Genomic DNA, 19,351 nt, shown 5'->3' with positions numbered 1-19,351 from the left:
TGACTGTGCTAATGACATAAGCTTGAATAAAATGAAGTGTTTTGCTACTGGGAAAGTTTATCATTCAGAAGTTCCTAAATTCCTCTAAAACTTTTGATATATAATCTGTATGCTGCTCTATGGCTTTTTGGTTAAGCTTTTCTTACATTCAGGAAATATTTATGGACTTGCCTGGAAATGTCTTTAATTTCTTTATGAAATTAGAGATGGAATTTTGTTATTTATGTTTGGAATATTAAGACATTAAATAAATTGTTTTCTCTGTGACTATGCAAAATTTATGTGCAACTTTTGGGGAGACATGTCAATACTCATTTTTTAAATATATTTTTATAGAGCCGTTAAGAAATGCTTTTTTATTTTCTAATTATTTATTTGGCTGCATTGGGCCTTAATTGTGGCACACAGAATCTTCTTTGCATCGTGCGGGATCTTTCTGTGTGGCGCATGTACCCTCTGGTTGTGGCTTGTAGGCTCAGTAGTGGTGTGCGGGTCCCAGAGCGCACGAGCTTCAGTATTAGTAGTTGTGACTTGCCGGTTTAGTTGCTTTGTGGCATGTGAGATCTTAGTTCCCTTACCAGGTATCATACCCGTGTGACCTGCCTTGCAAGGCAGATTCTTTACCACTGAACCACCAGGGAAATCTCCTCTCCTTACGTTTTTATAGGAGACTGATCACAAGCAAAGTAATGTGGCCTGAGGAAATGGGGCAGTGCTGAAGGGCTTTAAGCAGGGCTGTAGTGGGATCTGTTTGCTGTTTTTGAAACTTGACTGCAGCAGTGGTGGGTGGAAGTTTCAAGAAGTGTGAGGCATCAGGGGCAGGGTTTCTGTTGGGGGAAGAAATAGTGAGGGCTCCAGCTAGAGGGAGGGAGATTCCTCCTGTTTATTTTTGATGAAGTTTTAAGTAGTTAGGTTAATTTTGCAACTCTTTTTCAGATAAGATGAATGAGTACTGGAAGTAGGTGCCCAACAATATCCCCTTAATAGCTCCCATGCAGATGGAATAAAAGGAAAGGTAAGGTCATCTCATAACTCTCTTGAGGAAAAGATTCTTTTAGTTGAATAAGCAGACACTCATGATTACCCTTCTCTGCCCTCTGATACATTCAAGGTATACACGCCAAGTGCTTTAGACATTCCAGACGGGTTTCTGGTAATAGGAAGTAGTTACTGATACCAGTCACCAAGCTGCGACCAGCCTAGTAGTTTAAGAGAAGAGATACTGTGTGGATTTCAGTCATGAGATTCGCGACTTCCCCTCTCTTCGCTGCTGTTCCCTCAGCTGTTACCTGGGGATTCTAAAAGTATCTACCTCAGAGAGTAGTTGCAAAGACTAAATAAATTACTACATATTAATGTTTACAATAGTGTTGTAAGTAGAAATTTTATCATAGGAATTATGTTAAAAACAGAAAAATACTTTTGGGTTGCATTACAGCCTTTTAGTTGGTCATCAGAACGAAGATTACAGTCCAATCAGTTAGAAGTCTGTACATGTCTACCATCCATTAAGGTAACCACCTCCTTCACCTGTTGATTGCCCTTGAAGTTCTAGTAATACACCACTTTCCATATAAACAAGATGAACATTTTACATGTGAAAGCAGCCAGCATGCTCTGGAATGGGTTTTCCAGAGCTCTGCCGCAACACAGCCCTGTGAGTGATTCTGAGGGGGCGTGGAAGGAGTACGCGGGTGCCATCTCAGCCTGTTTCAGTTAGTTGTTGGTGAAAGGCCAGGGCTTGTTTCCTGCATATTTTTTAATTACCCTTGTATTATGACCTCCAGGCGGAGCAAGAAAATCTCTAACCCCTAACTTGTAACTGTGGGACATATTCAGGTGATAAGCCCACAACTCTAACAGTGAAGCTGTTGACTGATATGTATTAAGGCCTTCTATTTGTCAATGCTTTTGCATGCATTATTTTGTGTCATCCTCACTACAATTTTGAGATAGGTATTCTTATTATATTGTGTTTTTGTAGGTGATGATTAGGGATAGTCATTCAAGTCCAGGCAGTTGGCTCATATTCTTAATCATCATTGTATATACCCTTCATTATTAAAATATTATCACAACTATAAAAAATAAAGCAGTCTGATTATACTTATAGTCAAATATAGAATATTTAGAAATGTACAATAAAGGGAAAACTTCATAGTCTTACCACTTAAACAATGGCTTTGAATATAAATTTAATAACTTACAGTGAATGATGTCTGATTCGTGATCTCCAAAGAAGATTTAGCTTCGGGACCAGGGACTAGGCTTGATCACTCAAGAGCTGAGTTGTAGCAGAGTTTTATTAAAAGTGAAAGAGGACATTGGAAAGCTTCTGACACAGATATCAGAAGGGGGACGGAGAGTTCCCCCCTTGCTAGTGTTAGCAAGGGAATTATATACTTTTTTAATTGGTTATTACAATAAGTCAAAAGAATGTCTTAAGGTCTTACTAGACCCACTCCCACAATTTACATTTTAAGATGACAGGATTAGTCAGACGATTTTCAAGAAGGAGAAACTGTCTTCAAGCAGGATACATTAATGTTATATAATCCTTACTAAGGAATGTAGAAAAAAAAAAACTTTGTCCTTTCCCCCTCCTTGAGAATTCCAGACCCCTATGTCCTCCTCAAGAGCCCTAGACCCCTCTCTCCTCCTTGGGAGGAGAGAAGTCGTCCTCCTGGACGTCTTATCAACCTGCCGAGGAATTGACTCTCAAATTCATCTCGATTTCCGTGTTCCTCATATTTACTGATATTTATTAAAGACTTCTGCAAGACACTGTGCTGGAGCATTGTACAGGTATGTCTTTGGTATTTTTCCTCAAGGAGAGTCTTTTTAATAAAAGTATAATGTAAAACGTGAGATTTAGGGGCTGCCAGTGGGGTGGCTGAGGGGCAGGCTGGGGGCAAGAGTGGCCTCTTTGCCTCATTGTGCCCTAGTACCGCCTGGACACTGCTGGCTGCCGGCACCACTAAGATCTGGACTTTGGAGCACATCTTTGACCACCCATGGGAAATCGTTACAACAGCTGCAGTGCAGAAATACCCAAACCCTATGAACCTGAGTGTGGTTTGAGTTGATGTACTGAACAGACACATAGATCCCTCTGAAAAGTTGCATAGCCATGCACTTCTCAGCACAGAGTGGGGACTGCTTTCCATTGTGAAATTTATTATTGGTGCAGCAAGAACCAAAACATATGTGCAAGAACATTCTATAGTGGATGCCATAGAGAAAACAGTGGAACTTAAATCTGCGAATATTTCATTTACAAATAAGGTTTCAGTAGATGAGAGACTTAAATACAAACCACATCCTTAAGCCCCAGAAAGAGCTATTTTGAGTCAAGAAGCCATAATTACTGAGAAAGGAGTCAGTCTTGGCAGTTACCTTGAAGGGCTGATGGCAAGTATGATATCGTCAAACGCTAATAAAGGCCAAGAAGCAATGGAGTGTTTAATACATAAATTAAATGCTGAAATTGAGGAATTGACAACTTTGGCAAGAGGAAGCATACGGACACCAATGGCAGCAGCAGCATTTGTGGAGAAATGATAATGAAAGTTGATATATGACACCTAGTTTCCCAGGTTTCTACCAGCTGACAGTGTATTTATTTGTTATTTAAAAAATTCAACTCTATTTTAGGTAGGTTTTTTTTTTTTGATTTTTTTTTTTAAATAAGCTGAAGAAAAGCTGTGTGACTTGATCAAAACAAAGATGTGCAGGGTTTCTAAATAAAAGGGATGAGTTGAAATTACTTTTTTCTGAGATGACTGATTTTGAGGATTCCAGTATTTATGCCGAAATTTAACAATTTTTGAAAAGTATACTTGGAAATCGGTATTGGCAGGTGAAACCTCCCTAAGGTAGAATTTTAAAGCTTTTCATGCATTGGAACTCTGCCTGGCTCTGGACCAATCCCAGAACCAAGCAGAGTCCCCTCTGCATGTGCACGACTGCTGTGCTGTGGTAAACTTGGAGAGCTTATGTGAGGGAACTCACTTTTAAAGGAGAAATTGTATCATTTAAAAAATACATTAAAAACGTAGAATAAAAATATATTAATTGTATAAAATAATTTGTTCTGCTCTAAACCACCATTAAAAATCACAGTGTTTTAATTTTGTACTCAAATAACATTTTTGGAGTAAAAATAATCACGAAAGTAATGACTCCAACAAAAGTGAAAAAAAGAGGTGAGATTTAAATAATACTTTGAAACAACAGGAGAAAATAAAAAAAATTAGAATACTCCTATTGGCAAATGGATGGCACTTCCAGTGAGTGCTGTAAGGGGGTAGGAAGCTTTTCTCATCTTTCTGTTCTTGTTGGTATTTGTAGGAGTCCTGAGTCACCAGCTTCATAGACTTAAGTTCTAAAGTAAAGCACTTATTATACTTTGGAAACTGTTTGATTCTTTATGCTTGGTTTTGACTTGTCGTTTGTTTATCCTTTTTAAAAGATCATAAAAAAATTTCTTTAACAATAAGAGCTGTTTGCATGAAGAAAAGCCTCTTTTTATTCACCATAGCAGATGTAATGACATTTGTACTTCTAAAATTTTCAGTAGTAAGACTACTATAACACTAAAATTAGTTGCTTCAGTTGATCCCCCCCTTCTCCCTAGTGGGGAAATCATGCTTAAGTCTCCCTCCAAGATAGTTCATGATCTCTTTTACATTATATGGTCCAGCCCTCACACGAAAACCTCCTTTTGAGCTGAGACCTTTGTGTTTCCAGGCCATGTTCAGTTGCACCTGCCTGATGTTCAGATCTGTTTTTCCAGTAAGCATTGAGGGAAAGGCTTATGTTCCTTTTTTTGGAGCTAGATGGTATGATGATTAGACACCTGATCATTAATTTACATTTTGCATTTCTATAATCAGATTGTGTTCCGGCATTTCTTCTTTCAGTATTGTAACTATTAATACATCTCTCCTTTCTTAGAATTATTTTCTTTTAAATAAATGTTCCTGTGATAGCGTTTCAATTTTAATCCTGCGAAATTTCTGACTTTGTTCCTCATTTTCTTCTTAAAAGTTGTTTTCTACTTAAGTTAGAGATGTATATAACATTAAAAATGCATCACAGCTAGAGACATTTGTAAATGAATGTTTTGGTTAAATGTGTTTCCAGCTGAAGGGTGGCATCTTGCCAGCCAGAGGGCGGCAGTTAGCCAGCAGTCTCTCTACATGACTGTTTCTTTTTTTCCTTTGTTCAGGCGGAGTAGTATCCTGCTTCTTTAAGGGTAGAAAACTCTTGTCCTCTTTTCTCCATGAGATTTTAAGTCAGTGTTTTTTGCTTGGTTTAAAAGAGTTGACCAGATGATTGTGGTGTGGTCTCCAGGTTAAAATTTCTACCTAAACAGTTTGGTTCTAGCAATATGTCACATGCAATAATAATAATTCATAGTTGTTATGAGTTTCATTAATGTTTTGAAACTTCGGTATTTTTGGTAAATATATTTGAAGACAGACTGAGAGTACAGAGATAGATGACCTTCTGCAGCCTGATGAAGTCCTTTAAACGCCTAAAACACTGCCTCTTTTTCTCTCCCTGCAAACTGAAATCTGACTGTACTGAACTGCAAACTAAAGAAAAGAAATCCAGCACAGTTCTCATCATTGCCTCTGGCTCTTAAAACTAAATAATGTATTGATCTTGGCGAGAAGTATTTTGATTTTTGGGGGGCTCCTCTTTTGTTGGTTCTCTAAGCATGTTAAATGAACAGAAGAATTGATTAATAAAGCCATAAGAATGAGGAAGAGAGCGTATTTTATCTGGAAGAAGCTTTTTGTTTTTAAATGTTATTTATCTAATATAAACTGTATATGAATTCCTTTTCATGGTCTTTTATATACTGCTGTAATAAAGTAACAGACAACAGGATTTTTGATAAGTAAATATCCTGTATCTTCTCCAAGCCTTTAGAACACCAGAGAACAGAGAACTTTATTAAAATAGATACTTGATCCTAAAGCATTTTGAACAATAGTTATTTGTTGCCACAGTGTAGTTGCTTCTAGGGTTTAGACTAGAGCGATAGTTTATATTTTTCCTTTAGATCAGGAATCCGAGTTGTAGTTTGATTTTACAGTCATAGTCTCGGAAGGCTTTTAGTTTTTCTTTTAGCAAGGAGGTGTGTGTCTCTAGGTTGAGATCTGTAGGCCTCACATAGCAGTTACTAATAGCTACTTGGGGCTAGGGCAGCCCTGAAGTGCCTGGAATGGGTTGCTGTGTGTATCACTGGTCTCTGGATTCCTAGAGTCACAATATTGAAACGGTAAGGCAAATAGTTTAGTTGTTCAGTTTGTCAGTTTTCTTACCTTTAATCATATTAGGATAGTACCTAATGGGAATGAAGGGTTAATACAGAAGTCCGTCTCAAGTCTTTGAGCAGGACATTTCTGTTTACTTTAGCATGCGTACATGCATAGCCTGCCTTATTCCAAAAAATTTAAGGTGGCACTTGCCTGTAGTTTTTATGATCTGAGTAAGACTGACTTATGAATACGCTTGCCAGTCTCAAGTTGAAATGAATCTGGCTTTCAAATGGTGTGTACTTATTCCAACAATGCTTCCATTGTACTGCAAGGTCTTGTTACACCTTTAGGGTTTGAATATGTTCTCTTGTCATAAATCTTTATCCTTTGATGTTAGAATCAATTTTTGGCATTGGCTAAAAGTCATTGAGTGCCAAGCCTGGTGAATAACCTGGATAGGCAGTCTGGGTTGTTAAAGCGTTTGGTTTATTGTTTTTGACTCATGAGCTATGAGCCAGAACGGTTTCAGGATGATGAAATGAGTTTCTGAGCCACAGTTAACTCGTTGTTACATCCAGCAGCCTTGAACAATGGGTTCAATTGACTCTCGGTCTTTGTGGGATGCGTCTACATTAGCAGTACCATTGATATCAAATAAACAAGTTAACATTGTCCTCACTGTGATTTTGATATGAATGTTCTCTTGCATTGGCACTGTAGCAAAGTTTTCCATCGCAGATTTCATATTTTCAGATTATAGTGAAAACTTTTATCATTAGCTCTAGTTATTTTCTTAAAATGCCCTTTGAAAATGCTTTTTGTAAAAGGTGCAAAATAGAGAACAACTTCTAACTTTTTCCATTAGAAATGTTTGAAACAGTCTTCACCAACTTTCTGTATCTTTATTTGCCACTGTCTGCTCACCACCACTACCCCTCCCCAACTTTTCCTGTGTTCTGATTTTCCTGAGTCACTACCTAATTGGATGAATCAAATTATTACTTTGACAACATTTTATAGAAGGTGAAACAGACTTATGGAAGATGTGACTGAGTAGTTTGAGGAATCAGAGATACTAATGAGTCAAAATTCAAATCTCAGTTTTCTGATTCTGAATACCTTCCTTAACAATAACTTGAAAATTATGAGTTTTCTCCCTGTATTTCCATGTATTTTACTTGTGGATTTAATGCCACACAAAGGTAAATGTTAAGCTTTTTCTCAATGAGGTAATTTTAAGTTTTATATTGACATGGAGCTATACACGCATTAATCTCAACTGATTGTGTTTTGGCCTTGAAAATAATTGTCGCCTATGAAAAAGTTACATTCCTCCTATGCCTGTGCCTTTGTTGTTTGCCAGAAAGTTATATTTTATAATCATATTTGTGTTTGTATTGAAACATTTGTTTGTAGCAGTGTTAGTCATGATGATGCTATGCAGCTGTAAAAGTCACATTTTAAATTTTACTACTTGAGATATTTGTTGTTCTACTATTTTGTCTTATAAATTTGTACATTTAAATTAGACTGAAGCATAAAGTTTATTTGTTAAATACTGTAATTCAAGTATGATGGTATCCTCTTGTGCTTTTGAATTGAAGAAGTGATCATTTTTATTTTGGAAATGTTTTAGACCTGTATAAATATTTGTATCGTAGTCTTAAAATTTGGATTGCAGTAGCTCAGATCACCTGCCACTGAATTCATTCCCTGGGGAATGTGATGTGGACATTCACCTTGACACCTCTGTTCGTGTCAGCTTTGTTGGAAAGTGTGCGTGTTCGAGACCAGTGGGTCCCCAAATAAAAATTAGAATGCTTGTGGGAAAGGAGACTTCTTCACTAGAAGTTTCCTGTGACCTGCCACTGCCTGCTGGTAAACAAGAGTTTAATAGCTGTGCTCCAGATTCTTATGAGCAAGTGTCATGTTAAACTCTGGCACACCCAAATGCTCAAAAACTCAGAGGGAATGTTTATATGAAGGATTGTGTGTTGGATGTGCAGTCCAGCCATCCTGTAGTAGTCTACATTTTATGACTGTTTTAAACTGAACCATTTTGGTGACCTGCATTCCTGAAAAGCATTGTATCAAAATGGGTTATGCTTCTTTCAGTATGAAGGGGCCATTTCATCTCTCCTGCCTCATGATATAACATAATTTCCAATTTTTAAAGTTCCTCTTTAAAGTAATGACAGTGTACTGATTTTCCTTAACTAGAAATAGGTTAGCTGTCATATTCTTTTAGCTTCTGATTTTTTTATGGTAGGTCTTAAAAAATGACAAGGTAAGGGATAACAGTAGAAAGAAAGCATTAAGTTTAGTTAAACAGAAAAAATTATAGAGCATCAGAGCACCAAATCTCGTATTTTAAATTTCAGAGGACTGAGACCTAACAAATTTCAGCGTCTTTCCCCCAAACTAACAAGGGCTTGGGGTTCAACACAGGTTTCATGACTCCAAGTTTAGTCCTGAGATTATTACTGAGATTTTTGAGTGAAGATGCTTGATACTTAGGTTGTGAAAGGAGAAATAAGGACTAGAAGGGAGGGTGTCAATGCTGCGGGAGTTGGGAAGAGTGACAACTGGAAGTTACCTGTTAATCTGGTATCATTATCAGCAGCTTTTATTGGGTGCCTCCTGTGTCAGGGGCCTTGTGTTTCAGTTCTTAGGAACAGAGAGAGGAGGACCTTGCCATCAAGGGCTTGTGCCAAGGGGAGGGAGAAGGGAAGATGAACCTTTACAAACATAAGAGATGATAGATATGGTCAGATGACCTTTCAGGTCTCCTTCACGTGTGTGTGTGTGTTTCATGTGTGTGTATTTTAATCTCTTCATATGGCTTGTGGGATTTTAGTTTCCCAGCCAGGGATTGAACTCAGGCCATGACAATGAAAGTGTCAAGTCCTACCACTGGACTGCCAGGGAATTCCCTTAAAATCTATGCTGCTTTTCTCCAGCTGCCAGTCTCTGGACTACTCTTCCAGAGTAGAAACTGTGGGATGTGTTCTGATGTGTGGAGCATGTGGGATAGGATAGAAGAAAATGCTATAGTTTCAGTGAAGAAAGTGTTATTTATTCTGCAAATAATAAGTGTAATGGATATAGATGCAGTTTTATCCAGACAGCAGTTGACTTTACAAGATTTATTACTCTTCTCTATTCTTAATATCTGATAAGTTATTTTACCAATATCTTTTTCAAAAAGGTTAATATGAAATTCCTTAAACAGGAGTTTTAGCCATCATCCAAATATGTGTTATGTGGGAAATATTTCATTCAAAAAGTTATGTAGATAAAATGCTGTTCAAAATGTTGAGATGGGATGAAACCTTTAGTTGAAGAGGGTTATGGGAAATTTAAACTTTACTTGGAAGAACTGTGCTCTTCCATCCGAACCCAGTAATAAGTCGTAAGAATGGGAAAGTCTGAGTCTGGGGACAGTGAGAGTAACAGCCGCACCTCCATCTGGCCCTGCAGAAGAGGGACATTGGAAGAAAAAGGGCCTGCATTCCCAGGGTCTGCAAAAGTAGTGTCCTCAGGGCCACCAACTCTGTTAGTGCAAGAAGCAGTCCTTTTAGAGACTTGGCATAGGACTCGTAAGTTCCAGTGGGCATTGGGGGAGGAGTCCCCAAGGGCCGGAGTAGGGACTGGGAAAGGAGAGCAGATTAGTGTTGCTGTTAATGTGCCTTGCCGGATTCTAACTGGGCTGAACAGGGTCTGGGAAGGTGGCGGTTCTAATTTGAACAGGTGCTTTTGCTGGTTCCTGAGTGGTAATGAAAGATCCGTGCGTAATGGAGGGCCAAGTGAAGGCCTCCTCAGGAAGGCAGGCTCTCAGGAGGAGAGCCTGAGAGCTTGGGGAGACTCTCCCCCTGTCTTGAGGAGGGGCCAGGGACACTTCTAGGCTGGGGGTTGTCAGCTTATTCTGAAGGGCTTTTTATGCTTTCATCAGTGCAGAAACATTATACTGTAGTAGTGATTGGATCAATTTTTGTTGCTCTTTTGTTTAATGAGTTTTCAGCTTTTTAGTTCCCTAAAACATCCTGCCCAAAATGCTAGCATGGAGTAGTGTCTGCCATGAATACAAAGTGGTTAAGAAGAATTCCTCCCCCTGCCCCATAGCTATTTCCTGAAAAAGCCTTATTCTTTCAAATCTTTGTATATTGCTTGTGGTATTTCCTCTTCCTAGACTTATTCTCTGCCTGGTGAACTATTGGTTAGTATAAATAACATCCCTCCTAGCTGTTAGCTGCTCAGTCCGTTCTCTTGCCATTGTGCATGAACTTATTACTCTTCTCTTAGCCTCTAACTGTGTACTTCAGTGAGCTGATTATGTGGTACTCTCTTGTTTACTGTTACATTCTTAGGCTAAACAGAGGTGTTTAAAAAGCAGTTGTCTGTGGTAAGTGCCAGAACATCGGATCAAGTAATAAAAAGAAGATAGAAATCAATACTTAGCTTCACAGTGTGCAAAAAAATTTACTCAAGATGGATTATAGTCTTAAATGTAAAAGTATAGACTATTAGAAAAATCTTTGTGACTTGAATTAGGCAAAAATTTCTTTGATAGGATATCAGAAGCATGATCCATTAAAAAAAAAGAGTTGGACTTCCATAAAAGTCTGCTTTTTAAAGAGGCTCTGAAAGCTATCAGAAAGAGAAGCTACAAACTGACAGAAGTGAAGTGAAGTGAAGTTGGTCAGTTGTGTCCGACTCTTTGTAACCCCATGGACTGTAGCAGAAAATATTTGCAAGTTGCATATCTGACAAAGAACTGTTATCCAGAATATATAAAGAATTTTGCAGACTCATTTAAAGAATGAGCAAAAGAAAATGACCCCAATTAAAAAATGGACGAAAGATCTAACATTTTTCTAAAGAAAATAATATAGATAAGCCCATAAAAAGATGGTCCGTTTTATCAGTCATCAGGGAAATGTAAATTACCATGAGGTACTGCTACACACGTTTGTTATGGTTCAAATAAATAGAAACTGTGCCAAGTGCTAGAGAGAATGAGGAACCACTGGACCCCTTCACACATCAGACCATATGACTCACTCCTGGGTTTTACCCAAATGAAGTTAAAACTTATGTTCATACAAAAACATGCACGCAGGTTTTATAGCAGCTTTTCTTGGGTTTTGTTTACAAGTGCCAAAAATGGGAACTATTCAGTTTTCTCTCAACTGGTAAATGGATAAGCCAACTGTGACACATTCCGTGCAATGGAATATTGCTGAGCAATAAAAATAAATGAACTACTAAAAATAAATGAAATTGTTGCTACAAATGGATGGATCTAACATGTATTATGCTAAGTGAAGGAAGCCAGATTCAGAAACACACAGACTGTACAGTTGCATTCGTACTGGAAAGAGCAAGGTGCTGGGAGCTGGGGGTGGGGGAGGTTGGATGTAGAGTGGCAGGGAGTTTGGGGAGGGGATTGTTCTGCACCATGTAACTCGAATGTATTTTGCTCATGGGGCTGGTTACACAATTGTCTGTTTCTCACAGAACATCTGCAGAACTGAACACTTAAGGGTGAATTTTTCTGTATGTAAAATTTACCTTAATTAAAAATGAAAACAGAAGTAATTGTATGGATGATTTAGTAAAGGTTTTGTTGACTCTAATAAAGCTTGATTAAACTTTGCAGACTTGGACGTGGTGACAATTTGCCAGAACGTGATAATCTCTGGAGGCCTCACAGGTGATTGCAGCAGGGACCTCTGTACCTAATCTTTTCCCTAATGTGCACAACGACAGAGGCAGGCCTTCGGATGTTGGCACAGTGTGTGGATGAGATGGTCCTTGTGTAGGGAAAGCCAGTGTCTTGAAAAATCCACGAATGTCTAATTAGACAACGTGCAGTGGAGCTTATTAAAGAGAGGAAACTCTACGATTAGGGAAAATGTGGCAAGACGTAGCCCTGCATCCTCCTCCCTTGCGTTTCCCATAGTTGTTTACCACTGGGTGTGGCTTGTGGAGCAGCACTTCATTCTGTTCAGTATGTTACTGAACTCCATGTAAAACTAAAGACCTGTGGTTGACAATTGGTTTGCAGTTTCTAGGCATTCCATTTGTTTCTATTTTTTAGCTGTAAAGTAAAATTGGTTTATTTCATTTTGACAGTTTTGCCACACTTCTGAGTTATTGTTACTGAAGTTTCCCCAGAGTATTGCCCAGTGGATGGAGGAGGGGCTCAATTAAGTATGCTTAGTGTCTACATTTTTTAAAGTTCATTTATGACATTTGAAAGTGAAAGTGTTAGTTAATCAGTCGTGTCCGACTCTTTGTGACCCCATGGACTGTAGCCTGCCAGGCTCCTCTGTCCATGGAGTTTTCAAGGCAAGAATACTGGAGTGGGTTGCCATTCCCTTCTCCAGGGGATCTTCCTGACCCAGGGATTGAACCTGCATCTCCTGCATTGCAGGCAAATTCTTTACCGGCTTCACCTCTGAGCCATGGGGACCCACCATAAATATTGTGGGGACCCACCATAAATATTGTGACAACCCCCCCACTCCCTCCTGCCCTGGCTATTATGAGAAGCAATAGTATATATAGTAGTGGCTTCTGGAGCCAGGTTGCCTGGGTTTGTCTCTGTGCCCTACCATTTGTTTACTAGCTGTGTGACCTTGGGCAACGTTACTTACTTTCTCTGTGCCTCTGTTTCCTCATCAGTAAACAGGAATGATATTAACAATTACACTACTGACCCCTTGGAGGGTTTATGTAGATGAAATGAGCTGATAATAAAGGGAGCGTCCTCGAGGCAGATGGCAGGCAGGGGGTGTGATGTCAGTGTTTTGGCTGTTACTGTGGTTGTGCGTGCATGTTCAGTCATGTCTGACTCTCTTGCGACCCCACAGACTGTAGCCTGCCAGGCTTCTCTGTCCATAGGATTTTCCAGGCAAGAATACTGGGTTGTCATTTCCTCCTTCAGGGGATCTTCCCGACTCAACGATCGAACCCGCGTCTCCTATCTTTGCTGCATTGCAGGCAGATTCTTTCCTGCTAAGCCACCACGGAATCCTGTGGTTGTAGTTGTTGTTATTTTTATTCTATGTTAGTGAATAGCCTTATAAGCCTTCCTTAAATGTTGAAATCCGAGAAAGACTATGATGCTATTTCTCCTTTGACCTCCTGAAAATAGGTTTAGTTCTGGTAAAGTCAGCTGAGTTAAATCCTTTTTTTTTTTATCCTTGTTTCGCTGAAATTCCTCTATCTTATATTTCATTGTATATTTGATTTTTAGTTAATACGCTTGATACATTTGCAATCTGCCTTCTAACAACTCTTAGATAAACTAATTGCAAATCATTTGTTACAGCATACCCTCTTCTGTGTTCAGAGGTTCAAAACCAGTTCATTGTCTTAAATTTGCAACAAAACTAAATGTATCTCTTAAGTTAAAAGCCAGGGTATTGTTTTTGTGGTGGTATTCAGTTGCTAAGTGGTGGCTGACTGCACCTCCAAGGCCTGTAGCCTGCCAGGCTCCCCTGTCCGTGGCTTTGTATAAATTGAGACTTGGAAACCTCATTAAACTTAGAGGACTGAATCCTATCAATCAGAAGAACACTGACTGTTTGCTTCTCTGTGTACTATGTCACCTTTGTAAAATTGTGTCTTTTATGTAGAGAAGTGTTTTCAGCACAAAGCTGATTGTATTTGTCAGAGTATTTTGAAGAGGTTTGTTAAAAAGCACTTGTGGAATGGTTTGTGGAAATGTTTATGAGGTTTCAGATTATTCCTATCCTCTTCAAATCCATTCTTCAGCAGGAAAAAATAAGACTTGTCTTTTAAACTTAAATAGTAGCAAACTGGTTTGTTAAGACTTTTTTCCTTGTGGGGTTATATTGGGTAGTTGTTCATTAGGGTTACTTTAAAAAGCCATAAACTGACTTGCCAGCAGCATGTATGTCCTCTGTACTGAGATTCGAGGTGACTCTCACACCCACTTTCCTACCTTGAGTAAGGCGCCTTTCCTGCAGAGCCTGAACTGTGCGGTTCTCCTGCTCAGTGCCTGCTGACCTCTGCTCTGCTTTCTGTCTTAATTTGCTTGTTCTAGGGATGTCGTGTAAGTGGAATTACATCACATTTGTCCTTCTGTGTCTGGCTTTCTTCACTTAGCGTGTATTGAAGTTTCATCCATGCTGTAGCATGTGTCCAATTTCATTCTTTTTTACAACTGAATAATATGGCATAAATTAAAAAATATAAACAATGTATTGAACCCAACATATCCAAAACAGTATCATATCAACATGCAATCTGCATTAAAAGTACTAATGAAATATTTTCCATTAACTCGTCTGTTCGGATTTGCCACATTTCAGGTGCTTGGTAGCTGACCATGGCTGGTGACTGTGTACTGGACATCAGAGAACTAGATAAGGGAAGGGTTACTTAAGACTGTTAAGCAGCACAAACTTTCTTTTAAAAAAAAAGTATGCTGAAAGGCAATATTAGAGATTTTAGTCATTAGCCATAGGGGGGAAAGAGGGTTTTACAAAAAAATGATAAAAATCCAGGCATAGCTATTCCTTTATTTCAAATCTCATACAACATAGGAACCTTTAGAGGGAAAAATAGTTCACTGTGAAATTTTTTTCACCAGAAGTCCTAGTCTCTTGACAGGATTTTTTTATTTGATATTCACACTGTCCCAAATACAGTGCTAGTAAGCATCAGGTAATTAACCTTTTGAGTAGAAAAATTTGAATGGTGAGTTGAACTGGAACAGAAACTTGCAATGGGTGCCATAGGATTTGATGAAAAGTCTCATCCAAACTGGAATTTTTCCTTCCCAGCCCCATTTTTTGAACTTTGGAAATTGGGCCTGATTTTTGTCAGTCACTCATTCTTCCAACTTGTTGGACTGTCAGGACGTAGGGGCACAAAGGTGAGGGCACAGAGAGGAGATGCCCATCGGCAGCCGTTTTGGATGTGGCTTTGTTGTATGCTGTGTCCCCTGAAGGGCTTGGATTAGAAGCAGGCCTTCAGCTACCTTTCAGAGGCCCTGAGAGTATGAATGTAGTGCCTAAAATGAAAGACTCTGAGATAGCCTAGAAACAGTATATTATCCTCAGATGAATGCTTTGGAATAGAATAATTAAAATGAGGTAAGGAATGTTTCAGCTGTGATGAGCATGTGGCGTCAACGATCACTCGTTCCTTGAAGCTTTGGTATCTGAGGTTTACCGGTATTGCAGAGGAGTAAATAGGAGAATATGTGGTGAGAGTAATGGAAAAAACTTAAGAAGTAAGTGACTAGGCAGTTGTTTTAAGATAAACAAGTGTTTCACTTTTGTCCTGGCACATCTTTCAGTTATTGTTCTGGTTAAATAGATCTTTTGAAGTTAAAATATCTTTCATGCCTGTATTGTATGAATTATGAATGTAAGTTTGTTGTTTAGTCGCTAAGTTGTATCCAACTCTTTTGCAACCCCATGGACAGTAGCCCTCCAGGCTCCTCCGTTTATGGAATTTTCTAAGCAAGAATATTGGTGGGTTGGACATTTCCTTCTCCAGGGGGTCTTCCTGACCCAGGGATTGAACCCATGTCTTCTGCATTGGCAGGCGGTTTCTTTAGCACTGATCCACCTGAGAAGCCTGAATGAAAGTTGAGGAAACAATAAAATAGGCACCTGGATACCCACACCCTAACTCAAGAAATAGAATGCTGTCAGTCCAAGTCCTTGCCACCATTTTAGTAGTCTCATTCCAAATTTCAGAGTTAGACTGTAGAAGAAAGTTGGTTATTTTAGACAAGTTATTTAGACAGTATATTTCAGCAGAGGTTGAGGAACTATTTGTTATTAAAATGGTTAATTATGTGTCTGGAAGGAGGTTATTTGTTTGTTTTTTAGAAGGCAAGAGTAGGATTTCCTCAGGCTCTGTCCTGAAGCCGTCTCACACTCGCCCTCCTTGCCGAGGCTCTCCTGGGGAAAGGGCGTTTGCTCCCTAACTGCACCGGCACTTGACTCGAGCTTCTTGAGCATATGCCTTCCTTCCTTCAGTGGTCTAACAAAAGCATCTAATAATTCAGCTAGCTCTACTTAAAAAAATTTTTTTTAATCTTAAACCATCATCTACGGGATTCTCTTTTTCTGCAGCAGTAGCGTATCTTTTGTAAACACGGTTTACCCATTAGTTGAGACTTGTTCATTTTAAGATTGCTAAATTAATACCTATGTTTTTAGATAGGTTGTGTTTTTAGTTCATCAATTTATTTCAGCAATTTTGTTTTAAGAGATTGTTCTTGATAAAATTAGAAGGAGCAGACTGAATTTAGTTTTTAAAACTAGTTTTAAATGGCCAATTTTGTACAACCTCCATGAGACTTCCCTTTCTTATGATATAACAGTATCAGAATAATTCAGCTGTTCTTTTTTCCCCTTCAGTATAACACTCTCAAAGTTCCAACAGAACATTTCTTTGACCTTGATTAAACTGTGAATTTTATTTGAAAGTGAAAATTGGCATTTTGGAGGCTATTTATAATGGTGTGATGGCAGTCTTTTTGCAGACTGTCCATTTGAAAGCTGTGTAACTACAAAAGAGATTTATTTGATATTTTAAATTACATATCCTTTGGTAATGCGTAACATTATTTAAGAAAATTATTTTTAATTACACAAGTAATACCTATATAAAATCCAAGTTCAGATAATCCCCCTGACTGCCATTCCTCATTCCCTGTCCCATCTCCAGAAGTGAGGAAGCACTTTTTCTAATCATTTTGAGATTGATATTCTCCCCCAACTTTATATACATATATGTATATGTATGTATGTGTGTATGTGTATATATATATGCATATATGCACCTGAGAACATAATACATCTGTAATAAAAGAAGTATATTGTGTGTATTCTGCAAGTTGTGGTTTTCTTTTAGTTTTGGAAATCATTCAGTACATGCAGATCTACCATGAGTCTTTATGTTGTGAATGTGCCATAGTTCTTTTAACAGTTGGGTTGTCCCCATTACTTTCTGTTGAACACAGCTTCATGTTGAGTGTCTTTTTCTGTGTGGTTCTCCTAGGACACTTGTGAATCTTTTTCTAGCTTAGATTTGGAGCAAGTGGAATTGCTGGATTTTAACTATCTAGTATTCCCTACATGAAAGTTAATAAATAGAATATTTTTTGACATGATTGAGTGTTAATTGTGCTCCTGGAATGAATTGTGTGTTTGTAATATTGACATTTTAGTTAGATAGGGAGGATAAGGTCCAGGTATGAAACTAATGATTCTCAACACTGGCTATGCATTAGAATTGCCTCTGGACTTTTTAGGCATCGTAACCCCAAGAGAATGATTTAGTAGGTCTTCAGAGCAGTACAGATAGCTCCCTGGCATGAAGAGGAAAGTTAAATACAAGACATACATCTGAAACTTTTCTTAGAATGCCCAAGTTACCTGGCCCCAATCCAGTACCTAAGTTACACCTAAGATGCAGTAAAATATAGTAGAAAAAATTTCATTTTCTTTAGACTCTTAATATAAGTTAACAGCCCTTTCTTTCTCTGGACACTTAACATAGTGTGTTAGTGTAATGAATGATTACTTTAATATTGATAGGAAGAAAAAGATAATTTTTTAGAGGGGAGAGGGATAGCAAGATTATAAACATGAAATCTGAATAGGACTGAAGTTGTAGGATTGTGGTACAGTTTTCATAAACATTATTAATAAAAATGAATGTTTAAGCTTAATTTTTTTCTTTTTGTTTTTTTAAATTATAAAAGTATTTACAGGACACTTTGAAAATACAGAACAAGGTGACATATAGTTCCACTATAAGAAATTTTTTTAAGTAGGTAAATTTTATAGTAGTAGTAGATAATAAAGTTTTTAGTTGAAGTTTTAATATCAAACTCTCAAAAATTAACAGAATGAATATACAGAAAAGTAGAAGGTTCTAGTAGACCTGAAAAGCACCATGAACCAATTCAACATAATTAAGATTTATACAGTTTTCACACAAAAATAGAATATAAATTCTATTCAAGGTCCCACGGATTATAAACTGGGAGACTCTGAAACACATCTAAGGACATAAAACAAGGTGCAAAATTTCATGGTTTTTAAGGCATTGAAATGATGGAGTCTATTCTCTTATCAGTATGTATTTGTTAGAAATCAATATCAAAAGATATTTTAAAATAACCCACATATTTTCAAGTGCAGTGTGACATTTACCAAGAGAGATCTTTGAGTTAACCATTGAAAGCCTCATGATTAGCTTTTTAATATGATTGAGGGCCCAGACCCTATGCATAGGCCACCTCGGTTTGTATTTTCCTGCTAGTTCACATACTAGCTCTGTGAACTGTGGTGAGTTACTTAGCCTTTCTATACCTCAAGTTTCCCTTGCTGTAAAATGGGATACTGATAATATTTATTTTACAAAGATACGGGATTATCAAGAGAGTTGTTATATATCTAAAGCAAGCAGAAGAGTGCCTGATGCACTGCAGCTGGTATGAAATGTTAACTGTTGTTATTGTTGTTTTTCATTGCAAATACAATTAATACTAAAGTTTCAGCCTTCAGGCATTAATGTTCTAAGTGACCAGAAACCAACAGTTGAATACATAGCTGAAGATGATGAGGATGAAGTTCTTGTACTCTGGTGGATTGATTCAAAGATGCTTTGGTAGGTCAAAGCTAAGATTCTTTGTGTGTCTTTGCTAGGTTTAAGACCCTGTCTGTTGCTTCTCGCATGTTAAATGGAGAACTAGTTCAGATTTCCTGTTCATATAATTGGTAGGAAATCCCACAGACAGCAAGACAAGAATCGAGTTTGTTTCACTGAAGTGTTTGTGGTACTTCCTAACGTTTTGTAAAACAATGGAGCTTGGAAGTACACTTACTCTTGCTAACTTCTGTAAAGATTTTTATAAAACTAAAGGACAGCTTACACTTGAGGTGAGAATTTTAGGGTTAACAAACAAGAGGAGTGATAATTGGCAACGTTCCTTAGTGGGTACTGTGTGGGCATACAGACAAAATGAATTGTGGAGAATTGAGAAGTCTTACAGGTACCTCCGTGAAGTTTGATATTTT

At 38.0% G+C, this 19,351-nt stretch overlaps 1 protein-coding gene and 1 pseudogene across 12 annotated transcripts in view; both read left to right on the top strand.

The window, feature by feature from the left end:
• Positions 1 to 19,351, top strand: part of SRPK2 (SRSF protein kinase 2) — a 236,862-nt gene that overhangs the window by 59,441 nt on the left and 158,070 nt on the right. The gene's annotated exons all lie outside the window — the stretch shown is intronic.
• On the top strand, positions 1,583 to 18,118 carry LOC122438903 (annotated as a pseudogene).

The sequence above is a fragment of the Cervus canadensis genome, chromosome 3 (assembly GCF_019320065.1).
Source record: "Cervus canadensis isolate Bull #8, Minnesota chromosome 3, ASM1932006v1, whole genome shotgun sequence".
Lineage (NCBI taxonomy): Eukaryota > Metazoa > Chordata > Mammalia > Artiodactyla > Cervidae > Cervus > Cervus canadensis.
The sequence above is the reverse complement of the archived record's forward strand: the minus strand, read 5'-3'. Positions and strand labels throughout refer to the sequence as shown.